This window comes from Anser brachyrhynchus (genome assembly GCF_964034855.1).
Source record: "Anser brachyrhynchus genome assembly, chromosome: 4".
Lineage (NCBI taxonomy): Eukaryota > Metazoa > Chordata > Aves > Anseriformes > Anatidae > Anser > Anser brachyrhynchus.
The window spans coordinates 10,813,543-10,828,126 of NC_137698.1; the positions used below are offsets into that span (position 1 = coordinate 10,813,543).

Here is a 14,584-nt window from a genome sequence, read left to right on the forward strand (position 1 = left end):
TAAAATAAAATAAAATAATAAAATAAAATAAAATAAAATAAAATAAATCATTGCAATGCTTAGAATATACATTAAACAAGTTATGTTAAAGCGTAAAACTTACTTCCCAAAACTCATACACCACAAATCGAGTCTGGACTTAAATTTAATTACTCCTATGAAATTATTCCTCCCTCCATTGTTTGACAAAGAAGGTGAGATCTATGGAGTGTTAAAAACTGGAGCAAAGTAAGGGTAAAGAAAGAGTAATGTGACATTCTAGATTAAGGAGAACACCTTGGAGAATGTCTTCAGACTATTTGGAGAGCCTTTGCAAACTGCAGTAATGGACTGCACAGGATGGACAAGGTCAGCCATTTGAAATCAATCTCACCTTTCATGTAACAAGGCCCCACTTCTGAAAACATCTTTGTACTTTTCTCCCAGTAAAATCATGGGTCCTAAGTGCTGAAAAGGGTCTTTCAGGATGTTGTATGTGGTTGTGAGCAACCTACATATAGGCTTTTTGTAGAGGGTGTGAAGTGAGAGGGACATCAGAATGGAATCTAGAAAAGGCAGTGTGCAGAGAAAAAAGTTTCCCTAACAAGGTAGCAGAAAGAGGGAGGCCTTAGCCTAAGCCCCAAGAATTCATAACCAAAAGATTAGTTATTAAAACATTCACCCTGAATGTGAAAAAGCAGTTTGATTTCCCTGCTTAGCATCAGGATATTTGATTCTTCCGGTAGGGTTCTCTGACTACCAAACTGATACCTATTGTGGAATGGAAAGCTTTGATCTCTCCCACTGAAGCTATTAAACTTTGCAGGGAACAGAAATGCTGTAGCTGCAGTGTTGCAGTTCAGCATTGCAGATGGCATTTGCAAAAAGAAAGTTCCTCCAATACACCTAAATGCTCAATACACCTAAAATGCGTTGAAGCATAGACCAGGAAGAAAACTACTCTCAGGCATGTGTCTCAATGGTTGTATTCCACAAATTCTCCATACTAGTCAATAAGTCTTTAAACTACTATGAAAAATGCAACAGTTTCCACACAGGGAGAGGCTGGGAACATCAGTGATACATGACAGCTCTATTTCACTGGAAAGGTAGCAACAGCCAGTGAAAAAGAAGGGCTCTGATCCAATGCACATGCTCTAAGATTGACTACAACAGCGGTTGTTGCAAGAAAGACAGACAAGCAGCACCTAATTCGAGGCTCATGAACAAAAGCAAGAATGAGATAAGCACCAAGCTGCTCAGGAGTGCATCCCACAGTACCTAGATTCAGGAATGTATGCACCTGAAGAAAAATACAACAGCTAAACAGGTATGTTTGGACTCCAATGTCCAAAGAAGCACCTTTTGTGGATCTCTATTCTGGTCTCCTAAGTCTCAAGTGGCTCACGTCAAGCATCTGTCTATCTGACTACTGTGGCACAGGACTCAACAGTGCAAATAGTTGATACATAAGGATATGAACCTCTGAAATTTTCAGTTAAGGGTTGATTAATCAAGTCTATGGAGTGATTTGAGATTTTTCCATAGAAGATAAAAGGAAACACTTGTGTTCATTATATTAATGCATAAATGCAGATGTGCTTAATGAGAATAAATATATATTACACGTTTACAAAAGTGGAAAAGTTCTCATGTTGGAGCCCTTCTGATAAGTATGAATGTAAGCACACACACAGAACTTTATGATGATGGCCTTAGGGAAACTGTAACAAATGCGTATTAACAGCTAACAAAGCTCTTAAGAAGTAAGTAAATATCTTGTATATGATGATGAAAACTTTTAAACATTATCCCATGTACTACTGTTTTTGCTGTTTTTTTTTTCTTTTTTTTTTCTTTTCTTTTCTTTTTTTTCTGTGCTTCTATGCTAAGTTATGGCACTTAGAAATTGAAACTTGTTTTGTAGTTTGACCTCTAAAGAGTCACCTTCAAACCTCAATTCCTTTAATTGTTATTTGTCACTGTAGGAACCAACCTGGCTTGCAAAGGAGGCCAGGTGAATCCCCAAGGTTTAGTGCTCTGTTTCATTTCGATACTCAGTCACTAACTGTGAGACCATTTGGCAGCAGCAGTCTATAAGCCTTCAAATAATTAGTTTTTGCTAAGATAAGTGGAGATAGCAGGAAGAACATAATATGGAAGACTATAACCAACCAAACAGACAAACAAACAAAGAAACCCAACCAAATCACACTTCTGCAACGTGTCCCACTTAGAAACACTTGAAGAGAACTTTTCAACTAAGTTTGTATCTCTATATCTCTATATATCCTTTTATTCCAATTAAAAGCAGGACAAGAGATGGAAAAACCTTTCAGAACTGGGATGTGTACAAAGGAAAACAAACAAACAAACAAACAACAACAAAAAAAAAAAAACATAAAATAACGCCCCCCCAGTCACAGCAATTAAAATTGGCACTAAACAAAAGAGAATGGCCTCTTTCCATTCCTGGACATCCCCAGTAAATTACCAAATTTTATTTTAACTTTTTCAAACTAGGTAATTCATATCCAATTCCCTTCTCTTCTCTCCATTGTTTTTATTCCCCTTTTTAATCTCCAGAAAGTATAAGTGTCACAAAATCTATAAAGTAAAAAGTTAGGTACTAATAAAATATATTATTTCTTTTTGTCTAATATTTGCCTTTTAAAATATTCTTGAAATATTTGCTTATTTAAGTGAAAAATAAGAGCTAATAAGATAGAATTTACTGACTTGATTCATCACCAAATTAAAAATTGGAAACGGGATTCTCACATCAGCCAGGTGTCCTAATCTTTCTATTTTATGTATAAAATAATGGAAGAAGGTGAAAGGACAAATAGTCTAAAGATACTCTTTCCTGATGTTTCTCAAGTGTAAATCACCACAGCATTGACAAACTTGAGAAATCAGAACTATAAACGTGTCTTTTGAAAAATACAGAATAGCTATTTTGGGCATTAAAATTTTGAATTTTAGTTTAGGCAATGAAAACATAATACTTTGTTATTTGAGTTTGGGAATTAGTGAGAGTCACTATTTTTCATGATGTATGAAGTTAGAGAATATCTTCAAACTGATGGATTTGGGATGTTCAACTCAAAAAAATGTATTTTCAATATTTTGTAAAATCAGCTACAACTAAGAGATTTTAAAAATATCTAGGAAATCACAAGGAACTCTATAGAGATCTGATTTTGCTTATCTATATAGCTACAAAGCAGTTGTTTACACATTTGTGGTATTTGTATACAACAGGAGGATGTCAGTGGATCAGAAATGCATCTAGCCATAGGAGAAAGAAAAAAATAAAATAAAAATTGTTCTGGAAAGTCTTATGTTTAAAAATGTTGAATATATTTTTGTTTTAATAATCACAAAAGAACATCATAAGAACAGAGTGGACAAAAATATTTAAGATCATATCACATGCTCCTCATTGTGTGCATCCTCAGTTCAGTGTGTGCCAATACGCTTACAAACATTCCTGTATACCTGCGCATATACAAATCCATCCAGTATCTACTTTTTGTAGCTTCAGTCTACTTTAAAAACAGCTTTTTGAAGTGAAACTCAATTTAGCAACAAATTTTTCACATGCAGCTCAAGTGATTATCATCTAAAAATAATTACCTTTTTAAGTTATCTTTAGAAGAGTCTATCCTGGAATAGTTCTAATATGGGCAAAATATAGTAGAAGAGGATTTTGTCCATTTGAAACAGTTTGTCAAAGCCTTTTCTATACAATGCCTGAATTATGATAATTATATAACAACCCTTCCCATATATTTCATAGTAGCTAATAGCTAACTATACTAAAACTTTCTGCAGGTGATGTAATTAAAATTAATGCATGTTATTCAGTTACCAATTAGAAGCATTTACCATATTTAACTCCATACTGTATGATAGCAGAATGGTGATTTCAATGAATGCACTAACATTTTATTAACAATGTGGTAATTGTTATAATAAGTTTAAATACAAATTGTATTGGGGATCATAATTCTAACCAGCATTTTCTTTTTTTTTGTTGGAGTCAGACAATTATTAACAACCAACAATCTGCCAATTGCTCATGGTGGAAACAGTTTGAGTCCATGAAAATCAGAGTAAAGGGAGGACACAGGAGCAAAGCCTGCCTCTCTGCAGAAGTTTTCCAGGAGAGAGCTGCACATGCTGACAGTGACCAGGAAAGAGCCAGCTCCTGCTCCTCAGCCCTGTCAAAGCCAACAAGATCATTGGGTTAGGTTATTTCTTGTCCCTCAATGAGTAGGGACAAGTCTTCTGATAATTACACATTGCCTTTGCTACCCTGTAAGGCCTGTGAGACTACCAGCCCCACTGCAATTCTCTACAACAGCTTTATCTGCTTTATGCCCATTTATATCATCTCTGTTAAAACACACAACAACAACAACAACAAAAAGTCATAGAAGAGCCTAAGAGACAGGGAAGGAGTAAAGACAGCTCAGTGCTAATGTTCTCCTGTATTATAAGATGACAATTAAAAGGTGACTTATGCAATGGCAAATTCAAAAGACTAATTTACTTATCTTCTAAAATGATCAGTAACTTGCATTCAAAATATCAATTTGCTTCCAAAACCCAGTGTTCAACCAGAGGTAACTTATCAGTAAGTCCATTCATGGGTAAAACCTGCCAGATTTTGTCTGGTTTTTGTTTGGAGACAGAGTGGGGTTTAAAGCATGTAAGATTCTTGCTATAGTCTGCAGTCTTTCAGGATGTTACAGTCATAATTACATGCTAGTTACATATTGGAAACGGAAGCAGTATTACAACCAGACACTCTCTGGGCCCATATCAGTGACAAAAATTTATAATCAGAAAGCACAACTTTAAGCAACTCTTCCTTTGATAGCAAATATCTCATCTCATTTATTCACAGTATCATAGAATCATTTAGGTTGGAAAAGACCCCTAAGATCAGCTAGTTCAACCACTAGCTAGCACTGCCAAGTCCACCATTAAACCATGTCCCTAAGCTCTACATCTACAAGTTTTCTGAAGACCTCAAGGGATGGTGACTCAACTACTTCCCTGGGCAGCCTGTTTCAATATTCCAAAACTCTTTCAGTGAAGAATTTTTTCCTAGTATCCAAACTAAACCTCCCCTGGTGCAGCTCAAGGTCATTTCCTCTTGCTGCATCATTTGGTGCTTGGGAGAAAAGCCGATCCCCACCTTGCTACAACCTCCTTTAAGGTAATAGTAGAGTGCGATAAGGTCTCTCCTGAGCCTCCTTTTCTCCAGGCTACTGCTCCAGCATGAGCAAAACAACAGATCTGTTCATGGATTTGTGATTCAATCTTGCTTTAAAGGTGGTAATTTACTTACAGCAATGTTTAATAAGAGTAGGCTTACACAGGGCTACACAAGTCAGGGTAACACAGGCTTCTGGTACAGCTCCACACAGAGGTCTCATCCAAATGCATAAAATCATATTTATGCAGCCATTCCCACAGACATAAAAAGAAGCTGTTTGCAAAGAAAAGCATTCCGTTACTAAAATAGCTGATAGGCCAGGGATTAAATTTTGTCAGCTTTATGGTAGTTGTTTAGTGTTGGTACTGGGAGAGTTCAGATTTGGTAGATTCTGTTCTACAGAAGTGGAACCAAACAGCAGTTATTCCAAGGGTCAATATGAGCAGAGCTTGGCAGGTCTGTACCATGTTCTTCCAGAGATCACAAATACACTTACGTGTAATTTACACATGCATTTTGATTTAAGTCTGCTTTGTTTCCCATGCATCCCAGTTTCAAAACCTCATATTTAAATACAAATTCCAAGATTTCAGCATCATAAACCATTAATATACTGTATTATGTATAACACCCTTTAAAACAAAACAAAACAAAACAACAATGGGTTGAGGTAACAGCTGTAAGCTGGTATGTTTCACCATAGTTAACCAAGTCACAATAACATGGCTCTGGTGTAAAGGAACAGAGAATGATGCTCCTGTGTTTCCCTTTTTAAATGCAGTAATCCAAGAATTTAAGATGCTCTGGAGCATCGTTTTAGAAGCTGGAACCACAAAGAAACTTCATGTCCACCGATCTGCAGGAGGAGGGTGGGGAGAAGTTTGCAGCAGCTTGCATTAGCATTGCAGAAATTCTCCAGCAGAAACAGCCTACTTTGCATGCTAAAAGCAAAGCACAGGATAGCAAACAACCTGGAATTTATGCAGCTAAAAGCCAAAAGCCTTGAGGAAGTTTTATAATCACAACCTTATCAACTGAAAGACACGATTTTATGAGAAATATCTGTGTAGGTGTGTATGGTTTCCAAAGAGAAAATAACGCAAGGCATTAAATATACTCTAGAAGAACTATACTATGCAGTTTGCAGAAAGCAGGTAATTTTAAAACAAGATACTAATATAGTGAGCTGAGTTTCAAATAAGGTAATCCAATTTCTCCTCTCCTACATACATGAAAAAATATTATAGCTAGAAATATGCATGCAAGTCTGACATTGTACTATAATGAGATATTAAATAATCAGTTATATTTTGGTATTCATTTTGTTGTAAGCATGTAAAAATAAGTACCAGTGTACGAGAGCTTTCCTATGCATGAAGCTTATGAAAAAACAGTAAGATCTCTCTCTGCATTTGCAGCAAAACTGGGGAACAAAAGACATTTTAAATTGTTTACCTGTTTTAGGAAGCACACCAAGTTTGATGCTGAGGAAAAAAAAAGTGCACATCTTACATACTTAAAAGACAACATTAGACATTTATTTCATGAACATAATGTATTTTTATCTCAAGTACGTTCTAAGCTTTTTATTATTATTTTTTAATTAAATAAATCACTTCCAGGAATTTAGTTGAATTTCTGTCGTTATTGAGCATATGCAACATTTATTTAAAAAAAAAAAAGTTTTAACTATGTTCAACTATGTTACATTTCCTCTGTGTTGAAACAAATTATCTAACCCCTAGCTACACAGCAGCTGGGATTTACTTTTCTAAACAGAAATTTTATGCTGGCAGCATCAGTTCTGCTTCATTTGTGATAGACCCTCAGATTTTTTTTGTGTGTGAAAACAAATGGAAAGGGAACACCTGGTAGCTGTCATGTCAAAATCATGTATTTCAGCCCATGGCACCCTCCATACCTAGGGACTTCTTGCATAATGACATGATAACTCTTCAGTTCTAGCCTTCTACCTCAAGAGCTTAAGAGCTTTGTTATAGAAACTGTTGCTCATAATTTACATAAATACTAGGCAATTATTTCACCACTATTATATTCTGGGATTTTCATTCAGTAACAAGTGTAATAATAATAATAAAAAAAATCATTCTATTGAGCCAGATGTTTGCAACTCTTGAAAAAAAAGTTTGTCTCATCTCTTAATTTTTCTGTTTACAAAGCTTTCAAAAACTATTTTAGAACATATTCCTACCTATAACTTCTTGTCTCAAAAAATACTTCCCCCACACCCCCCAAAAAAAAAAAAAAAAAAGTTTTCCTGGTCAGCAAATGCAAGTGAATTTCCCCAGAATTAGGCTACCACAAGTGCACAAGTGAGTGACATTCAAGAGTTCAACAGTATGCCTCATGTTAGTCTCTTCATTTCCTGGATTCTCAATGTTATGATTTTACTCTTTATTTCCATCCTTTTTTCTTTCGTTATTCCAGGATACATTTACTTTAGCAACCTAGAGAGTTCCTCTTCGTTTCAGTGTTCTCTGACATATCACCAGCACATTCCCTCCAGTGCTTTCTTGATCTGATGTTAATGCAACATAACAGAATAAATGTATCTGCTCTTCCCTCCTCGCTCCAGTATGTATGACTTTCTTAATCCAAAATGCAAAACACAATATGAAATACTGCTTCTCCTAACTCATTTCTCAGTACTATAACCACACTCCATCAAAACATCTCTTCAGGCACAAAAGCAACATTCATCTGACTCCCTGGCACAAAAAGTCAGGCAATTTAACCTTCCTTATTATTCTGTATTATTTTACCAGAAGTAATTAAAAACAAACAAAACCTCTACCAACCCTTAAGTGAACTACCCAGCTTAACGTTATTGCATGAACACTGAAAATAAATAAATAGATAAATAAAATCTTCCATTCAGAAGATGAAAAATTTGGCTACTGTTCTTCACCTGTGAAGGATCTCACATTAAGACTACGCTTTGGGTTATACTGTGCATACAGAAAAATAAAGCTAACCATAAGAGAATGAAGTGAAACTTCCATCACCATTACTGCACAGAATTAATCATTTATCTCAAGCATTAAATGTTTAAAGACCAAAAACATATTCCTTTCTTACTTGTTTAGACACTGCCTCCAAGGAACCTTATTTTACTCCATTAATAAATCAGGAATCCTTCTTGGGTTGGGGTACCAACAAGTAGGATTTGTATACTTTGACATACAAATGGTTTTGACATTTTCTCTTGGTCTAAGTACAACCCCCAGGTGCAGACAGATGGAGAAAACTTACGTTTTGTAGAGTGTTTTGTTGTCTGTATCAATCTGTAATGTGCTTTCTGAGGAAAGCCAATATAGCAGAAGTAAGAAAGGGTTTCTTCCCTTCTCCACAAGATCACAAGCACATGGCAAACGACCGGTCTTTCCTTAACAAGCTGCTTTGACTAATATTTAATTATTAATCAAACATCCTCCAGAGTTGCTTCATATCAATGCTATTTTTAAGTAGCAAAATTTCCTGTGGCACAGTGGTACAAGAGATGGTATTTGGTTAAATTACGGCAGCATTTTAATTTAAAACAAAAAAGAAATATATAGAGTGCAACATTCTACACTAAAAATACCCATGGCTCATGAATAGATTCACGATCTGACAAGGGATTTATCTGCAAATATGAAGATTGAGTAACACAGATGGGGTTATCCTCGTCTGCACAGTTAAACTCTGAATAAAGGGGAAAAAAAAAAGACACTATTATTTTTGTTTTATTTGGAATGCTTTCTGACATGTGCCAGTCGTTATTTAGTTTGGTAAATATATCTTGTATTTTTAACAAGAAAAAAAAAAAAGGAACATCAATTAGAAAGGATATAGTCATGCTATGCACAGTCATTCATGAGAAGCTTAAGTGTATGTCAGCGAAGAAAATCAAAGCAAGCATGGAAGTCACTAGAATTATAGTAGCATAATCTTTGTTTCACAGACAGCTAGACATGTCTTTTTTCACACTTTTTTAAAGCTCTCAGTATGGATCTGTGTTCTTTAAGTAGTGATGTGACTCACTGCCAGTCTCATTAGTTTTTGTTGTTTTTTTTTTTTTTGGTAAGAATTCAGTTTTCTCCATCAGATTAAGTGAACTTTATATAACTTCCATTAAGCATCCGTTACATGATTATGAAAGACTAGTTTGATTATAGGACGAAAACCAGCAAACATCACACAATGTGTAGGCTAGAGATAAGAATTTATAAGAAATGAAGGCTACTGTACCCTCTTCATCTGTCACTGATCTTGGATGACTATTTTCTCTCTGCCACTATTTAGCCACCTGTAACAATGTTTGTCTGTTTCATATTAACAATTTTTTTTTTTCAACTAACTCTTAGTTCTGGAAATCCCTTCCATGTTTTGCTTCACAATACAAGTGAAGCACTTGTATTCAAGTGCAACACATGCTTCATTTTTACAAGTGATTTCCTCCTCGGGGTAAATAAAATCCCCAAATTGACAACATATCTTAAAAATACTGGTTAAAAATATAAATGCATCAAATCTTTTCCCCAGCTAAATGTATCACCAAACTGGATTAGGAAAGCATATGTTAAGTCACCAAAATCAATACTTTAATACTTTTCTGAACTGTGATACCTTGGTTACAAACTTTGGAGAGCAGCAACTACCTCTGTTTTTTTTTTTCACTTTCCTTTACATAAATTAATCAAGCATTAGTTCAATCCAATGACATGCCACATAATTTATCATGTAAATATATTATTAATTAATCAAAATGAAAATAATTAAATTGCACCTATCATGCATATGTATTCTAGGCTTTAATCCTCAAATGGGGATGAATAAAAAGCAAAAGTGTGATGTGGTTTGCAAATGATAGTGTTTACACAACAGTTTACATAGCCATCTTCAAAACAGAACTACTTTGAATTACTAGCCTGTAAAGTGCTCCTTTCCTTATTACCTTGTTGTAAAAAATCTTGAATAATAATAATAATGTTTCCTAGATTACAACTAGTATACGTGAATTAATTTTGAAACAGGTCTGAAATGAAAGAATTGACTATTTTACTGCCTACACTTCCATTTTCAACTTTGCATGATGCAGTCCTTTATAAACACACAGTGTTTGTGATGCAAGGAATATGCATGTGCTTACAGACAAAATTTCTTGCAGATACACCTCCCTCCCAACAGGACAGATGCATGCATGCAAGCACGCCCTTAACAGAAACAAGCTGAAACCGGGTGATATACCAAATATGAGCAAGAAGGACAGACTAAAAATCTCATATTGGAAAGTCTCTTGAAAAGAAAGGAAATTCCTTCACATCCCATCAAGTGAAAGACAGTTTTATGGATCTTCACAGTCTCCTGTCCTTGTTCTTCCCTTACAGTCAGCAACTGAACGTTAGCTGGCAGAGGCTGCAACTGACAGAGCAATGCAGAGATTTATATCTGACCTCCCGCTCTTCAGTTCTTTTCCCTCTTCACAGTTTTAATCATCGGCCCCCGTGCTCACAAAATTTTCAAAAATCAGTCCTTCTCCATCTCCATTGTCTGTACATTATTTTTCCATGTTTACAGCTCAAGCATAAATATCATAAACATTCTGCCACCCAAAAAACACACGGAATCATACCAACTTTGCAGTATGTATAATAGGGTGAGAAGGAGCACTGAGGGTTTTCATCTGCTAGCACAATATGATCTGAAGCAAAATGAATCTGGAGAAACTGAAGGGAAAGAATAAGTAGCTATTTAAATTCCATTTATCAATAATTTCCATATTAAACGAGTAATGCAAAAAATGCTCAGCCTTCCCACAAAGCTTATGAATTAGCTGGTCATTTCCTTTGGTTACTGGCATACTAGTCAAATAATGAACTCTCCCTGCTTTTAAAAACATAGTATTTATTTATTTATTTATTTATGATTTACAGTAATTGTAAAGTAAGCCTTGCTCTTAGTTACTGTGGTGTCTGGATCTTTAACTTCTACCTACTGCTAATAATTATTTCTATCACATTAATAATGTGTATTAAAGACTCTTAGATGCTTAAATGGTTTGTTGTAATACTTTAAAAGCATTTGTCCTAGACCAAACTCCATGTTCCCAGAGCTAATAACATCGTTTTCAGGTCTTTTGAAAGACAATGCACATTACATTCACCAAGATCAGAGACTACTGTCTTTATTTTCTATGCACAGAGAACTGTTGACTTGCATGGAGGAAAAAAAATAAAAATATATATTTTACACTATTATACTACCAAATGTGGCTTCTGAAGTGGAAATAATTTAAATAAATAACTGATATCTATAAATAGTGTTTGTGTGTGGTAAATTTTGTATAAGATATTTCATAGTTGCTACAGTTGTAGTTCATTCCCAACCTTTCTCTAATGGTAATTTTGTATTTCATTCTGTTTTATTCTTTGAAATCAATTCATGAGATGGGATGAAATATAATGAAATAAAGACCCCTTTCCAATAACACACTGAAGGAATGCTACTTTGATAAATTTTTGTTCTCGACACACCACTGAAAGCATATTTAACAATACAATGAAAGGACAGATTTGGACATGTAATTATAGGGATGATGATGATGGTCATTATCCTTATTATTATAAAAGAGAGAGATCTCTGGATGCAAGATGCATCTGTTTCTTACTCTGTATCACAGGAGGCTTGGTAGTCCCATACAAGGTGATGTTGAGAATTGCAACAAGACCTTGGTTTTGACGGATGTACTGTGGTGACAAACCTAGGCCACCCCTCCCCAAGGAAAAGATGTGACAAGGAAATCGTGGAAATAACATTATTACTGGAAAGGGACCCTGAGCAGGATTCGGGTTCATACAGGCTGGACTCCAGCTACAAGCCAAACACACACATGAACACATTTTCCAAGAAATTAAAATAAATATCTTCTATTTTCATCATTATTGCCCAATAAACTCTACTTTTTATTACATATAGCTTCTAGCTAAATGGTGTGCAAAAACATGGCTTCTCACTTGAAGTAGGAGAGCTTAAATCTGTTTAATAGCCTTTAAAACTTTATGATAGGTATTAACTTAGAAAGTACTTACAAAGTTTTAAAATTCTGACAAAGTCAGATATAACTGAAGCACAATTTAAAAAATTGACCAGTCATTATATTTGTTGTTGTTTTATAATGACTGGAATTTTTTAAAAAGTCATATATAAAATTTTCAGCACTGTACAGCCAGGCTAACATTCTAGCAGTGTTTTACACATACATATTGCAAGTCTTCTTGGACTATAAGGCCGAGGGAACACAGTGGTTATACAGTGAGCATGTAAACAGCTATTACTGTCCCAAATGTGCAGTGAGAAAAGCATTTGTAATTCATTACATTTCTTTATTGATAAATACCAAATAACCTACTGTTGGTGCAAATCTACAAGCTATGGTCAAAGCTACATATTTCAACTCCAACTACGTTTTGTGGACAGAAGTTCACAGTATGAAATTAGAAGGTAAAAAAAAGGTAGTACATGAAAGAAAGTAAAATACAGATCTTTTTCCCTTCTTTGGGTAGTACACCTTGATTAATTGTCAAATAAAGTCAATGGGACAGCAGATGCATCTCTCTTAGGAGCTGAGTAACATTTTAAAGTATTTTGGCTACATCTCTAGCTGTGCTATAAATTTCCCTTCTTGTCATAGGATGGACAGTCTAGCATCTCCAATCCAACTCAACAAAACTCCAAAGACTACGGGTGCTTCTGTTTGACTTCTATTTCTAGTACGTTAACAAAGCTTACAAATATTAAATAAGTCATTGAATTACAGTCTCTGTTTCTCTGAGACTTCTCCTACCTCTATGGGCTTCTTATGGACCTGGCTTAATGAGCAAGAATATGTGTATGCTCTCAACTCATTTAAGTTTTTGTTAGTATGTAACTAAATAATCAAATACCTTCGAGAAATAAATATATTTAAAATATAGCTACAAGAGGGAGAAATAGTTAACAGTTACAACTATAGTAAGATGCAGCTGCTAGAAACAGCAGACAAGGGAAAACCTTTTAATAAAAACTAAATAAAGGATTTATGCATAGATGCAGGACAGAGGGGACCTACTTGTTTACATGACTTAGATTTATGCTATTCAGGGGCAAAAAAGGTGCAACAAATTCTGGGAATTTTATTGGTAAGATGTACCAGACTTACAGAGAAAATAAGATTTGAGTGAGGTTCTTCAACTTCCTGTATTTCCTTAGGTAAATATTTGGTTTATTACTGTTAAGACAGAGAGGAAAAAAAAAAAAAAAAAAGAAACAAACAAAAGCCAATGCCACAGACTCAAAAAATAATTGCACATGACTGTTTTATCTGCTGAAACAACAGCCCACTTGTCTATTATGGTAATTTATGCATAAAATAAAAAATAGAGTAGTTTAGTCTATTGAGCCTTATCACTTGATTTTTTTGAGTTAATGGGAAAAATAAAGAGCTTAAAATGTACATGCATGTAAATATAATTTATAAATATATAAAGCCTTCATAGAGATGGTCAGGAAACTTATGTGCTTTTTTTTTTCCTAGTGTTACTTTGAAAACAACATTGTCTTTATTAATGGTACATTTAAACAGGATAAATTGGGATAAATTTGGATTTTTTTTTAATTGTTTTCTACCTAGCTGCTTCTAAAATGTTTAATTTTCATGAGTCACTTAAAAAGATGTAAAAACTCTGAATTACGGATGCTTTTTATTTGAGATATTTTATTACATTGAATAAGCAATACAATCCAACTGGTAAATCATGTCAGAAAGCCTTATGACAAAATTAAACTAACGTGGCTTGAGAGTATCATTAGATGAGTCACAACCAGTGACAAACCATAAGTAATAGTGATCATACTAGAATTTCATCCTGTGTTGATGAGAAGCCAATTCTAGCAGTGTCTGAAAGAATTTTAAAATTTCAGCAGAGTTCTAAAAGTAGTCTTAAATTGAAGAAATCATTAATTAAACCTGCAAAAGATGCAATATGTAGGAAGACAGCTAAGTGCTCGATAGATGAAATCTATCATCAGCTAATGAAGCTTCAAGAAAAATCCTGCTGCTGCTTGGGCTATGCTCTTGACTAGGATTCTCCTAGTATTTCCTTTAAGGAATGAGCTATATGGACAAGTAGAGACTCAGTCCACAGACCCAATGCCAACAAATGAGCCAAAAATGCTGTCTTTCATATGGTTAATCTTTCTTATTTAAATGTTTGTTTTTGTTATTTACAGAAAACAAGTTACTGGAATTAGGTAAACAAATTACTGCAAGATGGAAAATAATTCTAACAATAATTTCTAAATATTTGTTGTCTGTTTATGGTGGAGTTTCACTGT

General features: G+C 34.6%; 1 protein-coding gene across 10 annotated transcripts in view; it reads right to left on the bottom strand.

Moving 5' to 3' along the window:
* The window catches only part of CCSER1 (coiled-coil serine rich protein 1), a 735,108-nt gene that overhangs the window by 200,123 nt on the left and 520,401 nt on the right, over window positions 1-14,584 (bottom strand). Inside the window, exons 12-13 of one of the 10 annotated variants that reach the window (XR_013950288.1) lie at window positions 5,342-5,482; window positions 1-4,205 (exon numbers count right to left, since the gene is read on the bottom strand). The exon at window positions 1-4,205 is cut by the window's left edge and continues 39,107 nt beyond it. The exons of 8 other annotated variants lie outside the window; for them this stretch is intronic. The gene's annotated coding sequence lies outside the window, so the exon portion shown is untranslated. The remainder of the gene's footprint in view (window positions 4,206-5,341; window positions 5,483-14,584) is intronic. One more of the 10 variants, XR_013950287.1, reaches the window with a different exon arrangement.